At 46.6% G+C, this 17,536-nt stretch overlaps 1 protein-coding gene across 1 annotated transcript in view; it reads right to left on the reverse strand.

Moving 5' to 3' along the window:
• Positions 1-4,269: 4,269 nt before the first annotated feature.
• HKDC1 (hexokinase domain containing 1) overlaps positions 4,270-17,536 on the reverse strand; it is a 69,102-nt gene continuing 55,835 nt past the window's right edge. Inside the window, exons 22-24 of the mRNA XM_079900401.1 lie at positions 14,100-14,288; positions 5,561-5,657; positions 4,270-4,635 (exon numbers count right to left, since the gene is read on the reverse strand). The gene's annotated coding sequence lies outside the window, so the exon portion shown is untranslated. The remainder of the gene's footprint in view (positions 4,636-5,560; positions 5,658-14,099; positions 14,289-17,536) is intronic.

Raw genomic sequence — 17,536 nt, forward strand, 5'->3', positions numbered from 1 at the left:
CAACTATCAGTGCATACGACTGTACTAATTCGCTAGGTATATTATAAAACATACCTAAATGTCTATGTTCGACATGAAAATGGATGAGACAGATGGGAGTGTAAAGCGATACAACTACTTTGGAACTGTTTGGCTGTTTCTAATAAAGTACGATATACACCGACCCCATGATGCAGCAATTCCATTCCTGGGTATTTACCCAAGAAAAGTTGAGGCACGTGTCCCTACAAAGATTCGTACACGAATATTCAGAACACTTTATTAATAACAGCCCAAACTAGAAGCAACCCAAATGTCCCTGAGCAAGCGAGTGGTTAAACAAATTGTGGTACATCCATACATCATACTTCTCAGCTATAAAAAAGGAATGCTTTTCTGGGGCAACAATTTTATTGAGTGTCATTCACTACCATACAATTCACCCATTCAAAGTATAAAATTCAATGACTTTTAATACAATTGCAGAGTTGTAAGATCCTTGCCACAATCAATTTGAGAATATTTTCACCATCCCCAAAAGAAACCCATATCCGTTAGCTGTCACTTCCCACCCCAGCCCCCGCGCTCCCTGGCCCTGGGCAACCACCCATCTGCTTTCTGTCTCTACAGATTTGCCTATTCTGGACATTTCGTATAAATGGCGTCATACAGTCTCTGGTGACTGGCTTCTTTCATTTAGCACAGTGTTTTTAAGGGTCATTCATGTTGTAGCGCCTATCTGAACTTCAGTCTTTTTTACGTCTGAATAATATTCCGTTGTGTGGATATATCACAGCTGGTTTATCCACTCATCAGTTAATAGACAGTTGGTTGTTTCCACCTTGGGGATTCTTTTGGTATTGTATTAGTTGGGCTGCCCGAACAAAATACCACAGACTGGATGGCTTAAGCAACAGAAATTTACTTTTTCACAATTCTGGAGGCTAGAGGTCCAAGAGCATGGTGTTGGCAGGTCTGGTTTCTTCTGAGGCCTCCCTCCTTGACTTGCAGATGGCTGCCTTCCTGACACGGACTTCTCTCTGTGTGCACACATCCCTGACGTCTCTGTGTATTCAGATTTCCTCTTCATAGAAACACCAGTCAGAGTGGATTAGAGTCTACCCTAAAGACCTCATTTTAGTTTAATTACCTCTTTGAAGATCCTATCTCCAAATATGATCACATTCTGAGGCTAAGACTTCAACATATGAATTTGGGGGGGATACAGTTCACTCCATAACAGGTGTTGTATTAAGAAAACACTGCCAAATCCAAGGTCACAAAGATTCATACCTATGTTTTCTTCTAAGAGTTTTATAATTTTAGCTATTGCATTTAGGTCTTTGATCCATTTTGAATTAATTTTTGCATATGGTATGAGGTAGGGGTTCAACTTCATTCTTTTGCATGTGGATATCTGATTGTCTCAGCACCATTTGTTGAAGAGACTGTTCTTACTCCATTGAACTGTTTTGATATCCCTGTCAAAAATCAAATGACTGTGAAGTTGTAAGGGTTTATTTCTGGACGTTCAATTGTATTCCATTGATTTATATGTCTGTCCTTATGCCAGTACCACACTGTCTTTATAAGCTTTGAAAATAGGGAATGTGAGTTCTTCAGCTTTCTTGGTTTTTTTGTTTTGTTTTGTATTTTTGCGGTACGCGGGCCTCTCACTGTTGTGGCCTCTCCTGTTGCGGAGCACAGGCTCTGGACACGCAGGCTCAGTGGCCATGGCTCACGGGCCCAGCCACTCCGCAGCATGCGGGATCTTCCCGGACCGGGGCACGAACCCGTGTCCCCTGCATCAGCAGGCGGACTCTCAACCACTGCGCCACCAGGGAAGCCCCTGACCTTGCACTTTGGACCAGACAAGAACGGGAAGAGACCTTTCCAGTCCCTCCCCCAGAGTCTCTCCCACAGTCGGCGTGCCACGCAGCGCCAAGGCTGGAGTGTGTAGTTCTGAGGCTTAGCATTTTGCTTCTAAGAAAAGGCTAAAAAGGGAGCCTAGTAACAAAGGTCCCTCAGGAAGCCCCTGCCCTGTGGCAGTGCGCCGGGCCCAGCGGGAGCAACTAGAGGTAAGCGCTCTTCCTCACCCCAGAATCTACTGCAGGGCTGCTCACTAAAACCATGATCAGAATTCCCAAAGAGAAGTGCCGTACAATATGTTTCTCTTACAGAAAACGTTCCAGAAGAAAACAGAAAGAACATTTAGGTTTCTTACCTTACTTTGAGCGAGCGGGGGCTGAATTGGACTTCCAGTTGCTGTACCCTTCAAGACAGGACAAGATAAGGTGTTATAAAGGCATGCACCTTGCATTCACAGCATACTGGTGCTTATAGTTAACCAACCACGCTCAGAAAGCAAAAGTAGTTACAAGTAACATTGAAATACCTAAGCAAATTCTACAATGACAAACGATTCTCTGGATGAAATGCAGCAGAGCTCAGAAATCTTCGATTCACAGATCTATTCACATCAGCGTTTATTAGGTACTTACAAATGTGCCAGGCACTGTGCTAGTGGCTCTGACCTCAGGGAATCCACAGTCCTCTAGAGAAAATGCATGTGCTCATCAATAATGAAAGCACAGCTGGCTGAACTGCTAGAGAGGCGTGTAAGGGAGCTATGGGAACACAGGGGTCTGTCTCTGCTGGACCTCTGGCCCCGCCCCACCGTGTCCCCCAAATTGCAGGGTGAGCTGCTTCCCAGATGAACATGGAGGGAATGTGGGCAACAAGCAGCGACCAGCTTGATGAGTTAGCATCCTTGGTGAGTTAGCACCCCACCCTTCCATAACCTTTTTACAACTTGCCCTGCCTCATAGATTTGGAGAGCTGATGCCAATCAAGAGACAGGCCCATGTGGATTTCTTCATGATGGCAGCTGAAGGGATAAGGAGGATATAGTAAATTATTTGCAGAAAACAGCCACAGCAGTTCACCTCTCTGTATCTATGCTCTCATGTTGTCTCCTCCCACAGTGACTCTGGGATTGGCTGTGTGACTCGCTTTGGCCAGTAGCACAACAGCAACAGGATGAAAGCGGAGGCTTGAAAAATTGCTTGTGCTGGGGCTTGCCCTCTCTTGCTGTTCTTGGGACTCTTACAAAACCACTCTCAGTGGGTGAGAAGGAGTGGAAACCAGAGTGACAGAGCACAAGAGGAAATCCCACTTTACAAGGAAGGAGACTGAGGTTTCTAGAAGGTTGCGTAGCAGCTCACAGACATGCAACCAGTCCCTGCGAAAACCAGCGGTAAACTACGCATCCTCCCTGAAGGGCAGCCCCTATCTTTTCAGCACTTCTTGTCCTGCCTCGCGTAGAATAGGTGCTCAGTAAATGTTTGCTGTTCATGAACTGAAAAGCCATGCCCTCTTCTAAGCGGGCCCCAAATCAAAGAAGCTCCATTGAAATCACGATCCTAGGGAAGCTAGGAAAGCAAGAATCGGCATAAAATGACCAGGACAATCCAGGCAAATTTTCCACGTGCCCAAGGCCCCAACAGTCTAGGCTTTATACTGATACCCCGCGAGAGCAAACTTCTTGCTGAAAGGGCTCTCGTGAAGCCTTGCAGATACTTACAGGCCTAGAATCGAGAGTAAGGCGACAGTGAAAAGTACTGTCTGGGGCTTGGAATAGCCAAGGAGCCAAGGAGAAAGAAACTGAATGGACCATATAATTTCTAGCCCTTCCTTAGATTAAGAGTGGGAATTCAATATTCAAAGCACAACATTTCTAAGCTTGGAACAATTTGAAATATAACTGTCCTAAGGCAGTTATGGTCTGAGCGGCAGGCCTGGCCCTGAGCCTTGAGTCTGACGTGGAGATAGAAAGAGTACAGGCTTGGAGTCAGAGAGACCTGAGTTTATGTTCTGGATCTGCCACTGACCAGCTGTGCAAAATTAGGCAAGTAATATAACCTCTCTAAGCCTCAGTTTCCCCATCTGTAAAATGGGAATGATACCTACTTTATTGGGCCTTTGTGAAAATTAAAGGAGACCATGTAAAGTGAAGTCCTGGCACGGGGTACTGCTCCTGAAACGGCAGCAGCTGCAGAAAAGATCATGGATTTATACGGAGGCACAGGGCAACAACGCCAACTTACACCGGCCTGCTTGAGGGGTCAAACCAAGCTCCAACTCACAGGTTTTCAGCTTGGGTCTGAGACCCCAGAGCCCGTGTTCCTCTCTCTGGACCCCCAAGTACCATGAAGGACCAGCCCTAGACCCACAGATTGACCCTGAACTCCAAGTGCCAGTGCCCGAGCCTGCTGACTGCCACGTGGCGCCTCTGACACTGGCTGCTTTGTGCCACCTCTCCAAGGCTGTCCTGGCCTGCTTTAAAGGCTCGGTGGCATTCTGCCTGGGGCTGGCAAAGCCAAGCGGGGGCACAGGAAGGGGACAGTGGGGACCAGGAGATGTGGCAATGACATCCCAGACGAACCTCCTGGTGTGGAAGTGCTCCTCCTTCCCCAGAGCGGGCAAAACTTGTCTCGCCCTGGTTGTGGAGTAAAGGAGAAGAAGAGAAGGAAGAGGCGTCGGAGGCCCGGGACCCACAGAGAGTCTCCCCACTATAACCAAACAGGTGCCTTGGATTCTTGAGACTGAGCTTCCACTTGGGGGTTAGAAATGGATTCGAGTCCTTCTCTCAATGCCCTGTAAGGTAGGAAGGATGTGTCTGGGTTACACTTTGCAAAGCCCTTCTCAGAGATGATGAAGGGGGCATTTTAAACCAGTCCTGCGGGACTGAGGGAAAGTCCCCCCACCCCACCCAACCCACTGTGTGCCCAAGCTTCTCACCTGGAGGCCAAAGCGGCTCCCTCCTGAGCTAGCACTTCCTCCCCACTTTCAGATGCTATTTGGGAACTAATTTGACATCCAAGCACTGACCTGGGGAAAGTCTTCACAGAGCAAACAGGCTGGGCCACGGCAGTGATTGAGACACTGCTGTGAGAGAGTTCTGTCCCCAGGGCACTAGCCTTGCGTTTGTCCCTTGGGCTTAAACACCACTGTGCCTCTACTTCCCTAACTGAAAAAGGGAGCAATTGTAGTTCTTGCCCACAGGGGCATTCTGCAGCACAGGTTAATTTAAAATGAGCAGCCACTCAGAACATAATTTGTCCAGTAAACATTTTCCAGGGTGTGTTTCAACACGCAGAGGAGAAGCAAAGCTCTCTGTAAGAGGCAAGAATGGGCTTCAGCTTCTACGTGGCAACGTAGAATGCAGCCAAGGAAGGTTTCTCTTAGAAAAAGCCACACTCTTGTTTTCATCGCACATTTGTGACTTTGCAGCATGACTGTCTAAGAAGCAATTAAGCAGAGGGGTTACATGAATGATCCTCTGGGCTCCCCTTGGTCAGGACCTTTCTGGCCCCGGTGAAAATTAAACTGCAAAGAGAATTAGAGGCCGGATCTGAAGGGCTCCTGAATTGTTCCATAACAGGTCCCTGCAGTGCTCTTGGTCTGGGGCTTCCCTCCTATAAAATGGACCCTAATGTAACACCTGCCAGAGGGAGTGGGCTGAGCGGGCAGGGGTGCCTGTGACCATGTGAAGCTAGAGAAAAGCTAGAGGAGATCTTACCCATCCTCGCTGGCAGGCCTGCCCCATGGTGGGGAGGACACCTGCTGTGCCTAGGTCCTTTCTTCTCTTCCGCTCTCAGCAGCAGGGGCAGTGATGCCTGGAGAAAAGCAAAGCCCAAAGGAGGCAGTGTCAGGGGTGCACCAGCCTCGCTCCTGTTCCCCATCTGGGAGCTAAACACCAGATACTGAGGACCAGGGGCAGAGTGCAGGCCCCTACTTCCAAAAGGGTCTGTAATCCCAAGTAAACTGTCATAAGGTTTCTGGCAGGATATCATCCCAGAAGAAATTCCCGGGAACCTAGTCTGCAGGTGGTGCCTCATCCCAACTACAGCCTCCTCTGCTTACACAGAGGTCTGGAATTGGGTGCTGCTCTGGGGAGGAAATCACGTAGGAATGGAAATTAGCCAAGACAGCTTCCAAAGGCCAGCATTTCAGAGGTGTGATCATCATCACGGCGTCGCTCTTTTCCCCTAATTTAAACACGGTAGGGAGGATCTCTGGGTAAAAAAGTAATTTTCTGGGCTTCCCCGGTGGCGCAGTGGTTAAGAATCCACCTGCCAATGCAGGGCACAAGGGTTCGAGCCCTGGTCCGGGAAGATCCCACATGCCACGGAGCAACTAAGCCTGTGTGCCACAACTACTGAGCCTGCGCTCTAGAGCCCGCGAGCCACAACTGCTGAAGCCCGCACGCCTAGAGCCCGTGCTCCACAAGACAAGCCACCACAATGAGAAGCCCGCACACCACAACGAAGAATAGCCCCAGTAGTCACAACTACAGAAAGCCTGCGCACAGCCACGAAGACCCAACACAGCCAAAAATAAAATAAATTAATTAAAAAAAAAAAGCAATGCACACTCATCACAAAAAAGCTAGAAAGCGGGCTTCCCTGGTGGCGCAGTGGTTGGGAGTCCGCCTGCCAATGCAGGGGACGCGGGTTTGTGCCCCCGTCCGGGAAGATCCCACATGCCGCGGAGTGGCTGGGCCCGTGAGCCATGGCCGCTGAGCCTGCGCGTCCGGAGCCTGTGCTCCGCAACGGGAGAGGCCACAACAGTGACAGGCCCGCGTACCGCAAAAAAAAAAAAAAAAAGCCAGAAAATACAGGCAAGTAGTTTAAAATTTTAAATCACCTTTATTCCTGTAGAGACAAGCTCTATTAACATTTTGGTACATATCCCTTCTTTATGTTTCCAGATGACTACATACCAATAACAACACAAAAATGGAACCATGCTATAATATACGTTTTTTTCTTCTTTTATTTTGGAAACAATACATTCACTCTAATATTCAAAAGGTGCAAAAAGCCATATGGTGAAAAGTCCTCCTTGAACCTTTGTTCCCAAGCCGCCCAGTTGCCCTCACTGGGCAAATAATGGTGTAAGTTTCTGGTATATCTTTCCAGGAGTATTTTGTGCCTATACAAGCAAATCTTAATATATACTGTCCCCCTCTTGTGTGTGAGAGCATATTACACACACTGTCTACAATATACCTTTAAAAACTACTTTTTTCCAAGGAACAATATATTATGAAAATCTTTTCATGTCAAATTAATCAAGATCTCATCATTTTTTATTAGCTACACTGGGTAAAGATTTTATAGTTCATATACAGAAAGGCTAATTCAAGAATCCTTATTCAATAAATGTCAAATAGCCTAACTGAAAATTCGTAGCCATTTTATTGTCACTACATATCATGAACAGCTTACAATATGATGTGATTTGCCTAACAATTAGTGTGCGGCAGCAAATCCAAAAGCCTCCCTACTATTTGAGGCTTTTTCAGTTCTCAGAGGGTAAGCCAAGAGTCCAAGCTCCTAAACATTGGCGTAAGCTGGGCATCCAGCCACTGAATCCCGATTCAAAGTTTGTGAATTCTGCCAGAATTGGTTTTGGCAGGATACCTGGCACCCCTGACACCCCAAAGTCTCCGTGGCCCAGCTCAGAGGCATCAACAAAATTTGTGAGGCTGCTTTGTTATTTGTTTACCGAAACAAAATTTGATTTAAAGTTCATACTTAATTCCTTCATCCCGAGAATTTCTGGATGAGAAAAGACACAGAACTTGGCTGTGGTACATCCTTCAGAGAACTGAGAAATATCAGTACTTGTCTGATATTTACTTGATAATCGCCACCCTCTCCCATCAGAGAATAAGTTCCCAGGGTGCGCAGACTTTGTGGGTCCCCAGTTCTAGGCACATAGTAGGTGTTGAACACAGCCTCGAGGTCATGCTGATTGGTCTGGAGCCCTACTCAGCTACATAATAGCCTTGACTCTGGAAACGTTACTTAGCCTATCTGAACCTCAGTTTCCTCAACTGTAAAATGGGGATAATAACTGTAATAACAGAGCCACATAGGAATGAGGTGTGTGTACATAAACAGAGCACTTAGAACAGTGCTTGGCACCTAGCACGTGTTAGTTAACCATCATTCTTGTTGGTTGATTAGCAAATGTACTGAAATTCAAAACAGCTGTGAAAGCAAACGGGCTTTTACTGAGAACATAAGTGGCTTATAATTGGAGGCACAGCCTGTTCAGAGGTGGTTTAGAGCAGCGACTCCACAGGGAGAGCACAAGGCAATTTGTTGGGGTGAGGGAAGATACTATCAGAACTTTTATTTACAACTTTTTAAATCTCACTCTATAACTTTTTTAGGCTATTCTTTATAGTGTGTATATTCTTTTAGTACATTACTAAATGTATATAATTTTTTAAAAATTGAGCTATAATTCACATACCAAAAGATTCACATTTCAAAGTATGTATATAATTCGGTGCTTTCAGTGTATTCGTAAGGTTGTGCAAACATCACCACTATCTAATTCCAGGACATTTTCATCAACCCCAAAAGAAACCCTGTAGGGAATTCCCTGGCGGTCCAGTGGTTAGGACTCGTCTCTTCCACTGCAGGGGGCGAGGGCTCGATCCTTGGTCAGGGAACTAAGATCCCACAAGCTGAGTGGCGTGGCCAAAAAAAAAGAGAGAAAGAAATCCTGTACCCATCAGCAGTCCCCAGCCCCTGGCAACCACTAATCTACTTTCTTCTCCATGGATCTGTCTATTTGGAACATTCCACATATATGGAATCATACATGTATATAATCTCAAAATAATTAAAACACATGCATTTGGGAACATGCCTACAAAAGTATTTTACTGATAGAGTGCATGACCAAAAAAGGTTTGGAGGGACCTGGCTGGGAGTGTAAAGCCTGCTTGGTTTTATCCCCAGCTCCATTATTAGTTTGCTCCACAGACACTGACAGGAGGTAACAGGCTCCCTCAACCCAGTGCCAATGAAATTCCAGTCGCTGGCACAGTCCAAAGTAGAACATGATCTAAGCATAACAAAGATTTTGCTTGGTAAATTATGATTTAACTTTGTTTTTATAAAAAGATGTTCTCCTCCTAATTATGCTAGATAGGCTAACAGTTAAAATAGCAATGCAGCCTGGGACCTGGGCTCAATCCTTGCTCTGCCACTTACTGAGCTTCTCTAAGTTTCCTTGTCTATAAAGCAGGGGTAACAATAGGTGAAAATTAGTAACCCTTTTCTACCTTTTTTTCTTTTTGGCCGCACGGCACACGGCTTGCAGGATCTCAATTCTCTCACCAGGGACTGAATCCTGGCCACAGCTGTGAAGGCCAGGAATCCTAACCACTAGACCACCAGGGAACTCTCCCTTGTGCATTAGAATGTGGCCTTAGGTTAGTGCTTTAGCTCTGTTCCCTTGCTTACCTGGTAAGGGTAGTATGTCAAATATATTTCTGAGCAACATCTCCTAGGGTTAAGATGACCCCTAGTTGGTAGACCGCTTCTGGTTTGGAAGAACTATAACTACTAGATGGAATGCCATAGCTTTGGGCTTCCTGAGAGAGGTGACTCTTGACTTGTCCCCTGCAGGGACTCTGGAAAATGTCCCTATGGAACTGCTACAAGAGAATTTGGTTCCTGTGGAGCAGGAGGCTTTTAAGCAAGAGAGGAATCCTGCACCTGCCCAGTGAGATCCTGTCTCCTCCTGTCTGTGGACTGCTACACGGACTCCCTCAGAAAAGAGGCGCTCCGCCTTGCCCTGCCGGCAGGCTGTGGTTCCTGTCTTACAGCCTTGCACGCAGAATGGGGCCGAGTGTGGCCTGTGGCAGTCGTTGAATCTGGAGGTCTAGTAGAGTCTAGAACTCTCCTGATGGGCACTGCAGATGAAGTCATGCAGAGAGCCTGGCATACAGTAAGTACTTAATAAGCGACAACTATCAGTACTAAATAAATGGCCATTATTATTATTAATGTTTTATTTTATCTGCACTTACCAACTCACAGTGGGCCAGAGATCATTCTAACCCCAAGAAGCCCGGGTCGGGATATCAAGCTGCCAGATATAGCCCCACAATGAAGCATGAGAAAACACCTCTCTGTAATTCTCAAAAGAGAATTTATACAAATGTCCATTCACCAAGTATTTATTTGTACTAGATATTAGGAGCACTGTAGTGGAAAAGACGGACATGGTCCCTGTCCTTGCAGAGCTTATAACAATTAAAGAGCAATTATAGTGCATTGTGGCAGGCGAAGAGTGGGGAACTATATTTTGAACGATATATATTTAGAAATCCAAGAAGACTTCTCAGAGTAAGGACACCAACCTCTGGCCCATGGCACAGAATCCTAGGTTGGATAAAGACCAGAGCCCTGGCACTCACCTTCTCCCCCCATCACTGTACACATGGTAGATTGTTGCAACCATGGATAGGTCTCTCTGTATCCGGGCCCTTGGGCAGTTCCCATCCACAAAGACCCGGGATTGGCAAATGACTTGCTTTGGCCGACTGGCCAATAGCAACTGTGCCACAGGAAAAAACTTGAAAAGTGCCTACACATGAGGGACTTACTCTCTCTTGATGCCCTTGGGAGCCCTGCCACTGCTGTCATGGGAAGAAGCCCCTGCTGGCCTACTGGATGATGAGAGGCTACAATGGGGCAGAAACAGTCATCCCAGGTGGGTATCTGAGGCCAGCCCCCAGCCAACCAGGGAGTTGACTGACATACAGGAGTGAGCCCGGCCAAGACCAGTCACATCTGCCTCAGATCTGCAGAACCACTGTGATACTGTGATTTACAATAAGAAATATATATTTGGTCTTCAACCCTGTTCCTGGCACATAGCTCCTAAAGCCCTTGTAATTTCCTAAGTGATAAAAAATTATGGGAGAATCTTTGGTTATAACATTTGGTCTTTTGTCCTCAAACAGCTCCAATTCCTGAAACAGCTCAAGTGATAAAGGGGAGCGTCTTGTTATTCATAACAAGCCTCTTTCAACCGCACCTGAGTTTATGTTAATGAGGATGGGGCTGGTTGCCAGGGGAACCAATTCTGTGGTTTGAGGGTTGGAATTTCAGCCCCCTCCCCACCCCACCCTCACCCCACCTATGGGGAAAGGACAGGGGCTAGAGGACAAATTAATCAGCAACGGCCAGGGATTTAATTAAGCATGCCTATGTATTGAAGCCTCCTTGAACACCCGAAAGGATGGGGTTCAGAGAGCTTCCAGGCTGATGAATATATGGAGATGCTGGGAGGGAGGTGCACCCAGAGAGGGCATGGAAGCTCCATGCCCCTTCCCACATACCTTGCCCTATGAATCTTTCCCATTTGGCTGTTCCTGAGTTATATCCTTTTATAATAAACTGGTAGTCTAGTAAGTAAACTGTTTCCCTGAGTTCTGTGAGCTGCTCTAGCAATTTAATCAAACTTGAGGAGGGGGTTGTGGGAAACTCTGATCTACAGTCAATTGGTCAGAAACACAGGTGACAACCTGGATTTGTGACTGGCATTGAAGTGGAGGTGGGGAGACAGTCTTGTTGGACTGAGCCTTTAACCTGTGGGGTCGGTAGATGGTGTCAGAATTGAGTTAAATTAGAGGACATTCTATAATTCTGGTGTCACAGAATTGCTTGGTTTGGGAAAGAAACCCCATCCATTTGGTGACCAGAAGTGCTCAGTGTGAGTAAGGAAAAGGACAGACACAGGTGAAATGTCTTCCTTTACAACCACCCAGCTGAGCTCAGCCCAAATTGCTGTAACACAGAATCATGAGCTTATTGTTTTAAGCCACAAAGTATGGGGGTGTTGTTGTTGTTTTTGTTTTTTTGTGGTACGCGGGCCTCTCACTGCCGTGGCCTCTCCCTTTGCGGAGCACAGGCTCTGGACGCGCAGGCTCAGCGGCCATGGCTCACGGGCCCAGCCGCTCCGCAGCATGTGGGATCTTCCCGGACCGGGGCACGAACCCGTGTCCCCTGCATCGGCAGGTGGACTCTCAACCACTGCGCCACCAGGGAAGCCCCATGGGGGTGGTTTTTTAACGCAGCAATAGGTGATTGAACCCTCCAAGAGCAGGCTATCATAGAAGAGTCCTAAGTTAAGAGTCAGAGAGCTGGCTCGCTCTAGTCCTGGGTCCACCACCTGTTACCTAAATGGTCTCAGGGAAAATGCTTCACCCCTCCAAGCTTCAGAGTGTCACCTGGTATCAACTGCTCTCCTGTCTACCTCAGTGGGTCATTGTGAAGATCATATAAAGCTACCTGGACCCCTCAAGGGAGCTATTAGCATGACCTGAATGGCAGCTGGCCATAAAGAAACTTTGTTGCCCAATAATCACTGATGATGCCATAAGAAGAAAGAGTTGCTTTTGCACTTATACATTTTCTCACTTGATCCTGGTAACACCGTTACAAGGGGGATCATATGATCCTAAGTTATAAATGAAGATGCTGACATTCAGAGGGGTGCTGTAACTTGCTCAAGGTCACACAGCAGGACATGGGAAAACAAGCACGGGTGCAGCTCTCACAGAGTCCAGAGCCCTCTTCCCACTCCACGGGCTGCCTCTCCTCCAGAGTCTATGTCGTGTCATCCACCCCTCCTCGCGCCTCAGCATCCTGAATGCTGGGGTGGGGAGAATCACACACGCCCCAGCTCCAGGCCCTCTACAAGGAGAGCCTGCAGGAGCTGAGCTGCCCACTAACATTCAAACCTGTTGTTCATCAACAAATTCCACACACACACATTCTGATACCAGGGCAGCTTCCCAAGTCTAGTTCAAATGCTGCCCTGGATCACCAAAGCAACCTAACAGAGAATAAACTTACATATTTCCCATTGGTATTTCTTTCTTAAAGACCCCATGGGTCTGTCGTATGACAGAGAAGATTATGCTCTCATCCTCTTCTTCGCTGGCTTCCTATCTGCTGTTACCCAGGAGACAGGAGTGAGGGGAAAAAGAAACCCTAGGGACTGGCCCAGGGCACTCAGTTTGAAGGTCATTCAAACTAGCGTTGCTTTTTGTCAAAAGACTGCTTGGCCCAGAGTTCATGTAGAAATTGGTGTCATTTCCACTGGCCCACCGCCGTGGTTCCTTCTGCATGCACACCCTCCTTCCTGCTGGGAGCCAGCATTCTTCTATCACTCAATTCCCCTGGGAGCCCATCGGCCCTCTCTCTGGGACTCACACAGGTCTGCCTACAACTCCCTCCTCAGAATTTAAAGCATCTGTGTAAACCGAACATTGCCCTTCCCAAAAAAGCTGGCAAACATAACACAATTTCAAAACAGATGCTTCACAACATTATAAATTAACTCTACTTCAATTAAAAAAAAAAGCTTCATGTCTTGTGTCATTTAACTGAATTTAGGGATCCTGATATCCCAGCATTTTAATAACAGAAAAATCCACTATTCATTTGCATCTACCAATGGCTGTTGGTTTCCAGCTATGCTTTCTTTGAATCGTTTTCGGCTCTGTATCAGAGAGCAGGAACCCCCTAATCAATTGACTTCCCATCTTTCCCTTAAGCAACTCACTTGGAGGTAATTGTAACTAGCATTTATTGAGGGCATATTATTTGTCAGGCACTGCTACAGATGAGTCAAGACATTAATTCACTAGAACACATCATAAGTAATATTATCCCATTTTACAGATGAGGAAACTGAGGCTCAAAGAGGTCAAGTAACTTCCCAATTTCACACAGCAGGTAAGTAGCAGAGCTGAGATTGGAGATCCAGCTGGCTCCAGCTCCTGCACTCTCCACCCCTGTACTATACTCTTCTTCAACAGCAGAGCATCAGCTCAGACACTGAGGTTAATAAGAAGGGCAAATGGTACTCAGGGGAGAGAGGCCTTTTACAGTCTATTACGCTATGGTGAACACCACTACAGCATTTACCTTTAAAAAAAAAATCACACTGTAGTTAACATTATCCCAGTTACTTCAAACAGAAAGACCTAACTGAAGTGAGTTTGGGTCCAGCTAAAAATCACTGCGTAACCTGGCAAAGTGTTTGTCCCTCTCTGGGCCTCTTCAGTCAAGTAAGTGGGTTTAAACTCGAGGATCTACCCTTTGAGATCATGAGACTTGAGTATCTCTTTATTCATCCTGTTTTATAGAGAAAGACAGGAACGTACCTAATGCAAAGGTCAGGGAGGGTGTGGCTTGGGGAGGAGTGAGACCACCAGGGTTTGGCCGCTTACTCACTCGCCTTGGGATGACTTGAGACACCTCTACTGGCTCTTCACTTGGTCTCACTTTCAAGGACAACATATGCTGCCTTGCAACCCGAATGTAGATTCTTGGCACAAAGCAGGTGTGTGTGGGTGTTTGGCTCTTTTCTTCCTTGGGAACAATGCTCTTGGGTAACAGTTCTTTGGTTGGTTAGTTAGAGTCCTGAAAACAGAAAGGGACAAAAGATGCATTTGTCACAGTATCAAGGTCACCAAAGGACTGGAAGGGGTGAAGCCTGCTCCACCATCCTGTGGAAGCAAGGGTGTGGGCCTTGTTTCCAATGAAGGGGATGTTACTGCAGCCTCACGGTCAGGGGCTGGGGCCCTTGGCGTCCTTGACATTCAGAGGCTGCTTTATGGTTATAAAGTTCTTTGTCCCACTGGGCCCTAACAGAAGCTTTGGGTGGGGAGGACAAGAATGGTGACAATGGTGAAGAGGACGGTGAAGATGGTGATGACAACGGCAACCTGTGTGCACTAAGCCCTCACGCGTGCCAGGCACTGTGCTAAAGACTTCCTGTGTATTGACTCCAGAAGCTTCCCAACAACGTCAGGAAGTAGAAAACTATTTCCTTATGCCCAGGGAAGCTGAAACTTAGAGAGGTTGAGTCAGGTACTCATGGAAACGCAGCAGCAGCAGAGCCAGGTTTTGAACTTGGATCTCTCCCACCTTGGGGCTTTACTTTTTCATTTTACGGGTACAGTAGCTGAGGCTTAGAGCTGGCAAGTAGCTCAGGATTAGTAAAACTAACTCAGGTTTTTATTTTTATTTAATTTTATTTATTTATTTAAGTAAAGCATTTATAGTCTAAAGTATGTAGAAGGAAAACACCCTGTAAATAACAGAATTAAGCACGAGAAACACATATGTGAATATGTTTAACCCAAATTCAATACTGTATTCATTAAACAAGTTCACAAAAATTGAACTGTAAGTTTTGAAACTTGTATAAGATTCATTCCATTCTTTCATTTTGTTTTAATGTTTTTTTGTGGTAAAAGTTACATAATATAAGACATACTATTTTAATCCTATTTAACTGTACAGTTCAGTGGCACTAAGTACATTCACACTGTTGTGCAACTCTCACCATCATCCATCTCCCGAATTTTTCACCTTCCTAAACTGAAGCTCTGTCCCCTTTAAACACTAACTCCCCATTCCCCCTACCCACCCCCAACCCCCCGGCCCCTAGCATCTACCAATGTACTTTCTGACTCTATGAACTTGACTATTCTAGGTACCTCGTATAAGTGGAATCAAACACCAACTCAGGTTTTTAAATCTGGGGAGATATTAAATGACCAGATTGGTGGAAAAAATAGAGAAGGTAAACCTCATATGTTGGTGCCAGACTGAGCTGGGGTAGACCTGAGCCAAAAGTCCTAGTGACTGTCCCAGGTCACCTCCTTCCTCCTCCCATCACTAGGAGCTTCTTTCAGGAAAAATACCCCTGTTCTTCCACGGTCCTGTGGGTGATCTACCACTGTCCCTCCACCTCTTTCCTACTGTTCTTAAATCCTGCCCTCATGGAGCTTACAGTCTCTGGAGGAGAGGGAGGTTAATTAAGAAGTCACAAGAGGGGGGCTTCCCTGGTGGCGCAGTGGTTAAGAATCCACTTGCCAATGCAGCAGACACAGGTTCAAGCCCTGGTCCAGGAAGATCCCACATGCCGTGGAGCAACTAAGCCCGTGTGCCACAGCTACTGAGCCTGCGCTCTAGAGCCCGCGAGCCACAACTACCCAAGGCCGCCTGCCTAGAGCCCATGCTCCGCCAACAAGAGAAGCCACCACAATGAGAAGCCTGCACACTGCAACTAAGAGTAGTCCCTGCTCGCCACAACTAGAGAAAGCCCGCGTGCAGCAACGAAGACCCAATGCAGCCAGAAATAAATAAATACATTAATTAATTTTTTAAAAAAGTCACAAGAGGGAATTCCCTGGTGGTCCAGTGGTTAGGACTCGGTGCTTTCACTGCTGAGAGCCCAGGTTCAATCCCCTGGTCGGGGAACTAAGATCCTACGAGCTGCAAAGCACAGCCAAAACATAAATAAATAAAATAAAATAAAAAGAAGTCACATGAATTATAGTTACAAACTGTGAACTGGGCGTGGTCACATCAGGAGGAAGTAAGGGGAGGCACAACACCTGATCCCGGAAGTGCATGGACAGCTTCCCAGGGGAAGTGACTTTGGGTCTGGGATGCATCAGCCTCTGTCAGAGTTTCCTTTGAGGCCCCTGAGCCAGGGAGAAGTGGGCCTTGATAAAAGAACAGGAGAGAAGAACGAAGGAGGAGGATGTGCCCTAACACTTACTAATCCATCCCTCCAGATTTGGGCCTTACTGAGAGTGGGCTGGCTTGGGTCTCTAGGGCAATGATTCTCAAAGTCTGCTCCCTGGACCAGTGAGGACCAGTGGTAGGGGCATTACCTGGGAACTTGTTAAAAATGCACATTCTCAGGCCCTGCCACAGAACTATCGAATTGAAAACTTTGGGGATGGAGCCAACCATCGGTGTTTAACAAGTCCTCCTGGCCATTCTGCAACCTGCTGAAGTGGAGAGCCATGTTCCAGATGCCTACAGTCAAGTGGATTCACCCACTAAAAGTATGATAGGTCCTCACAGAGGAATTCATAGATGATGTTCTGAGAGTAGGCCTGGTAGGGGTCTGCAGCTGCAGAGAGAAATGGGACAAGTGGCTTGATGGGGTTGAGGATGGGGGATAAAATACCAACATTTTAGCAATTTAGAGATTCACTGCCCCAGGTATGAGACTCCAGGAGGTAAAAGCATAATCCTGGGGAACTGGAAAGAACCTGGCACCTCATGTCCTATTCCTATCTCCATGCAAGACAAGATCTGGGTAGGTGATATCTCACCCTTTAAAGTAGCCTTTTCCGTTGTTGGCTGGTCATGTCTGAGATGAAATCTGCCTCCTTCTGACTTTCATCAGCCTTAGTTCTGTGGATTCTTGCAAAAAAATCTTCTTTCCCATGACCTCCCAAGGATGATAATCATGCTTATCCAGAGTTCTTAGTGAAGACACAATCACTGACCGACCGAAATATAAGAGAAGACCCCGGACTTATGAATGCTTTTATTAAAGCAAGAGTGAACATGATAGAAACTACTTCAAGTACACGTGCCCTTCAGCTGGGCTGGTTGACATGAGGGTGGCCTTGCGGACCGGCCCACATTCTGGAGAATGTGCAACAAAGGTTACAGGGTCTGATTCCTCACTCTGGCCCAAGCCTCCCATGCTCCCTAACTCATTGACACCTCTAGCATGTGGTTTATTTCAGGTCGTGCATTCATGACTTGGCTGGTTAGGAACACGTTTTGGGACTATGCATTTAAACTATCAATGCTTATGTAACTACGTTACAGCCAGGATCTACTTCGTTTCTGGA

This window comes from Stenella coeruleoalba, assembly GCF_951394435.1.
Source record: "Stenella coeruleoalba genome assembly, chromosome: 16".
Taxonomy (NCBI): domain Eukaryota; kingdom Metazoa; phylum Chordata; class Mammalia; order Artiodactyla; family Delphinidae; genus Stenella; species Stenella coeruleoalba.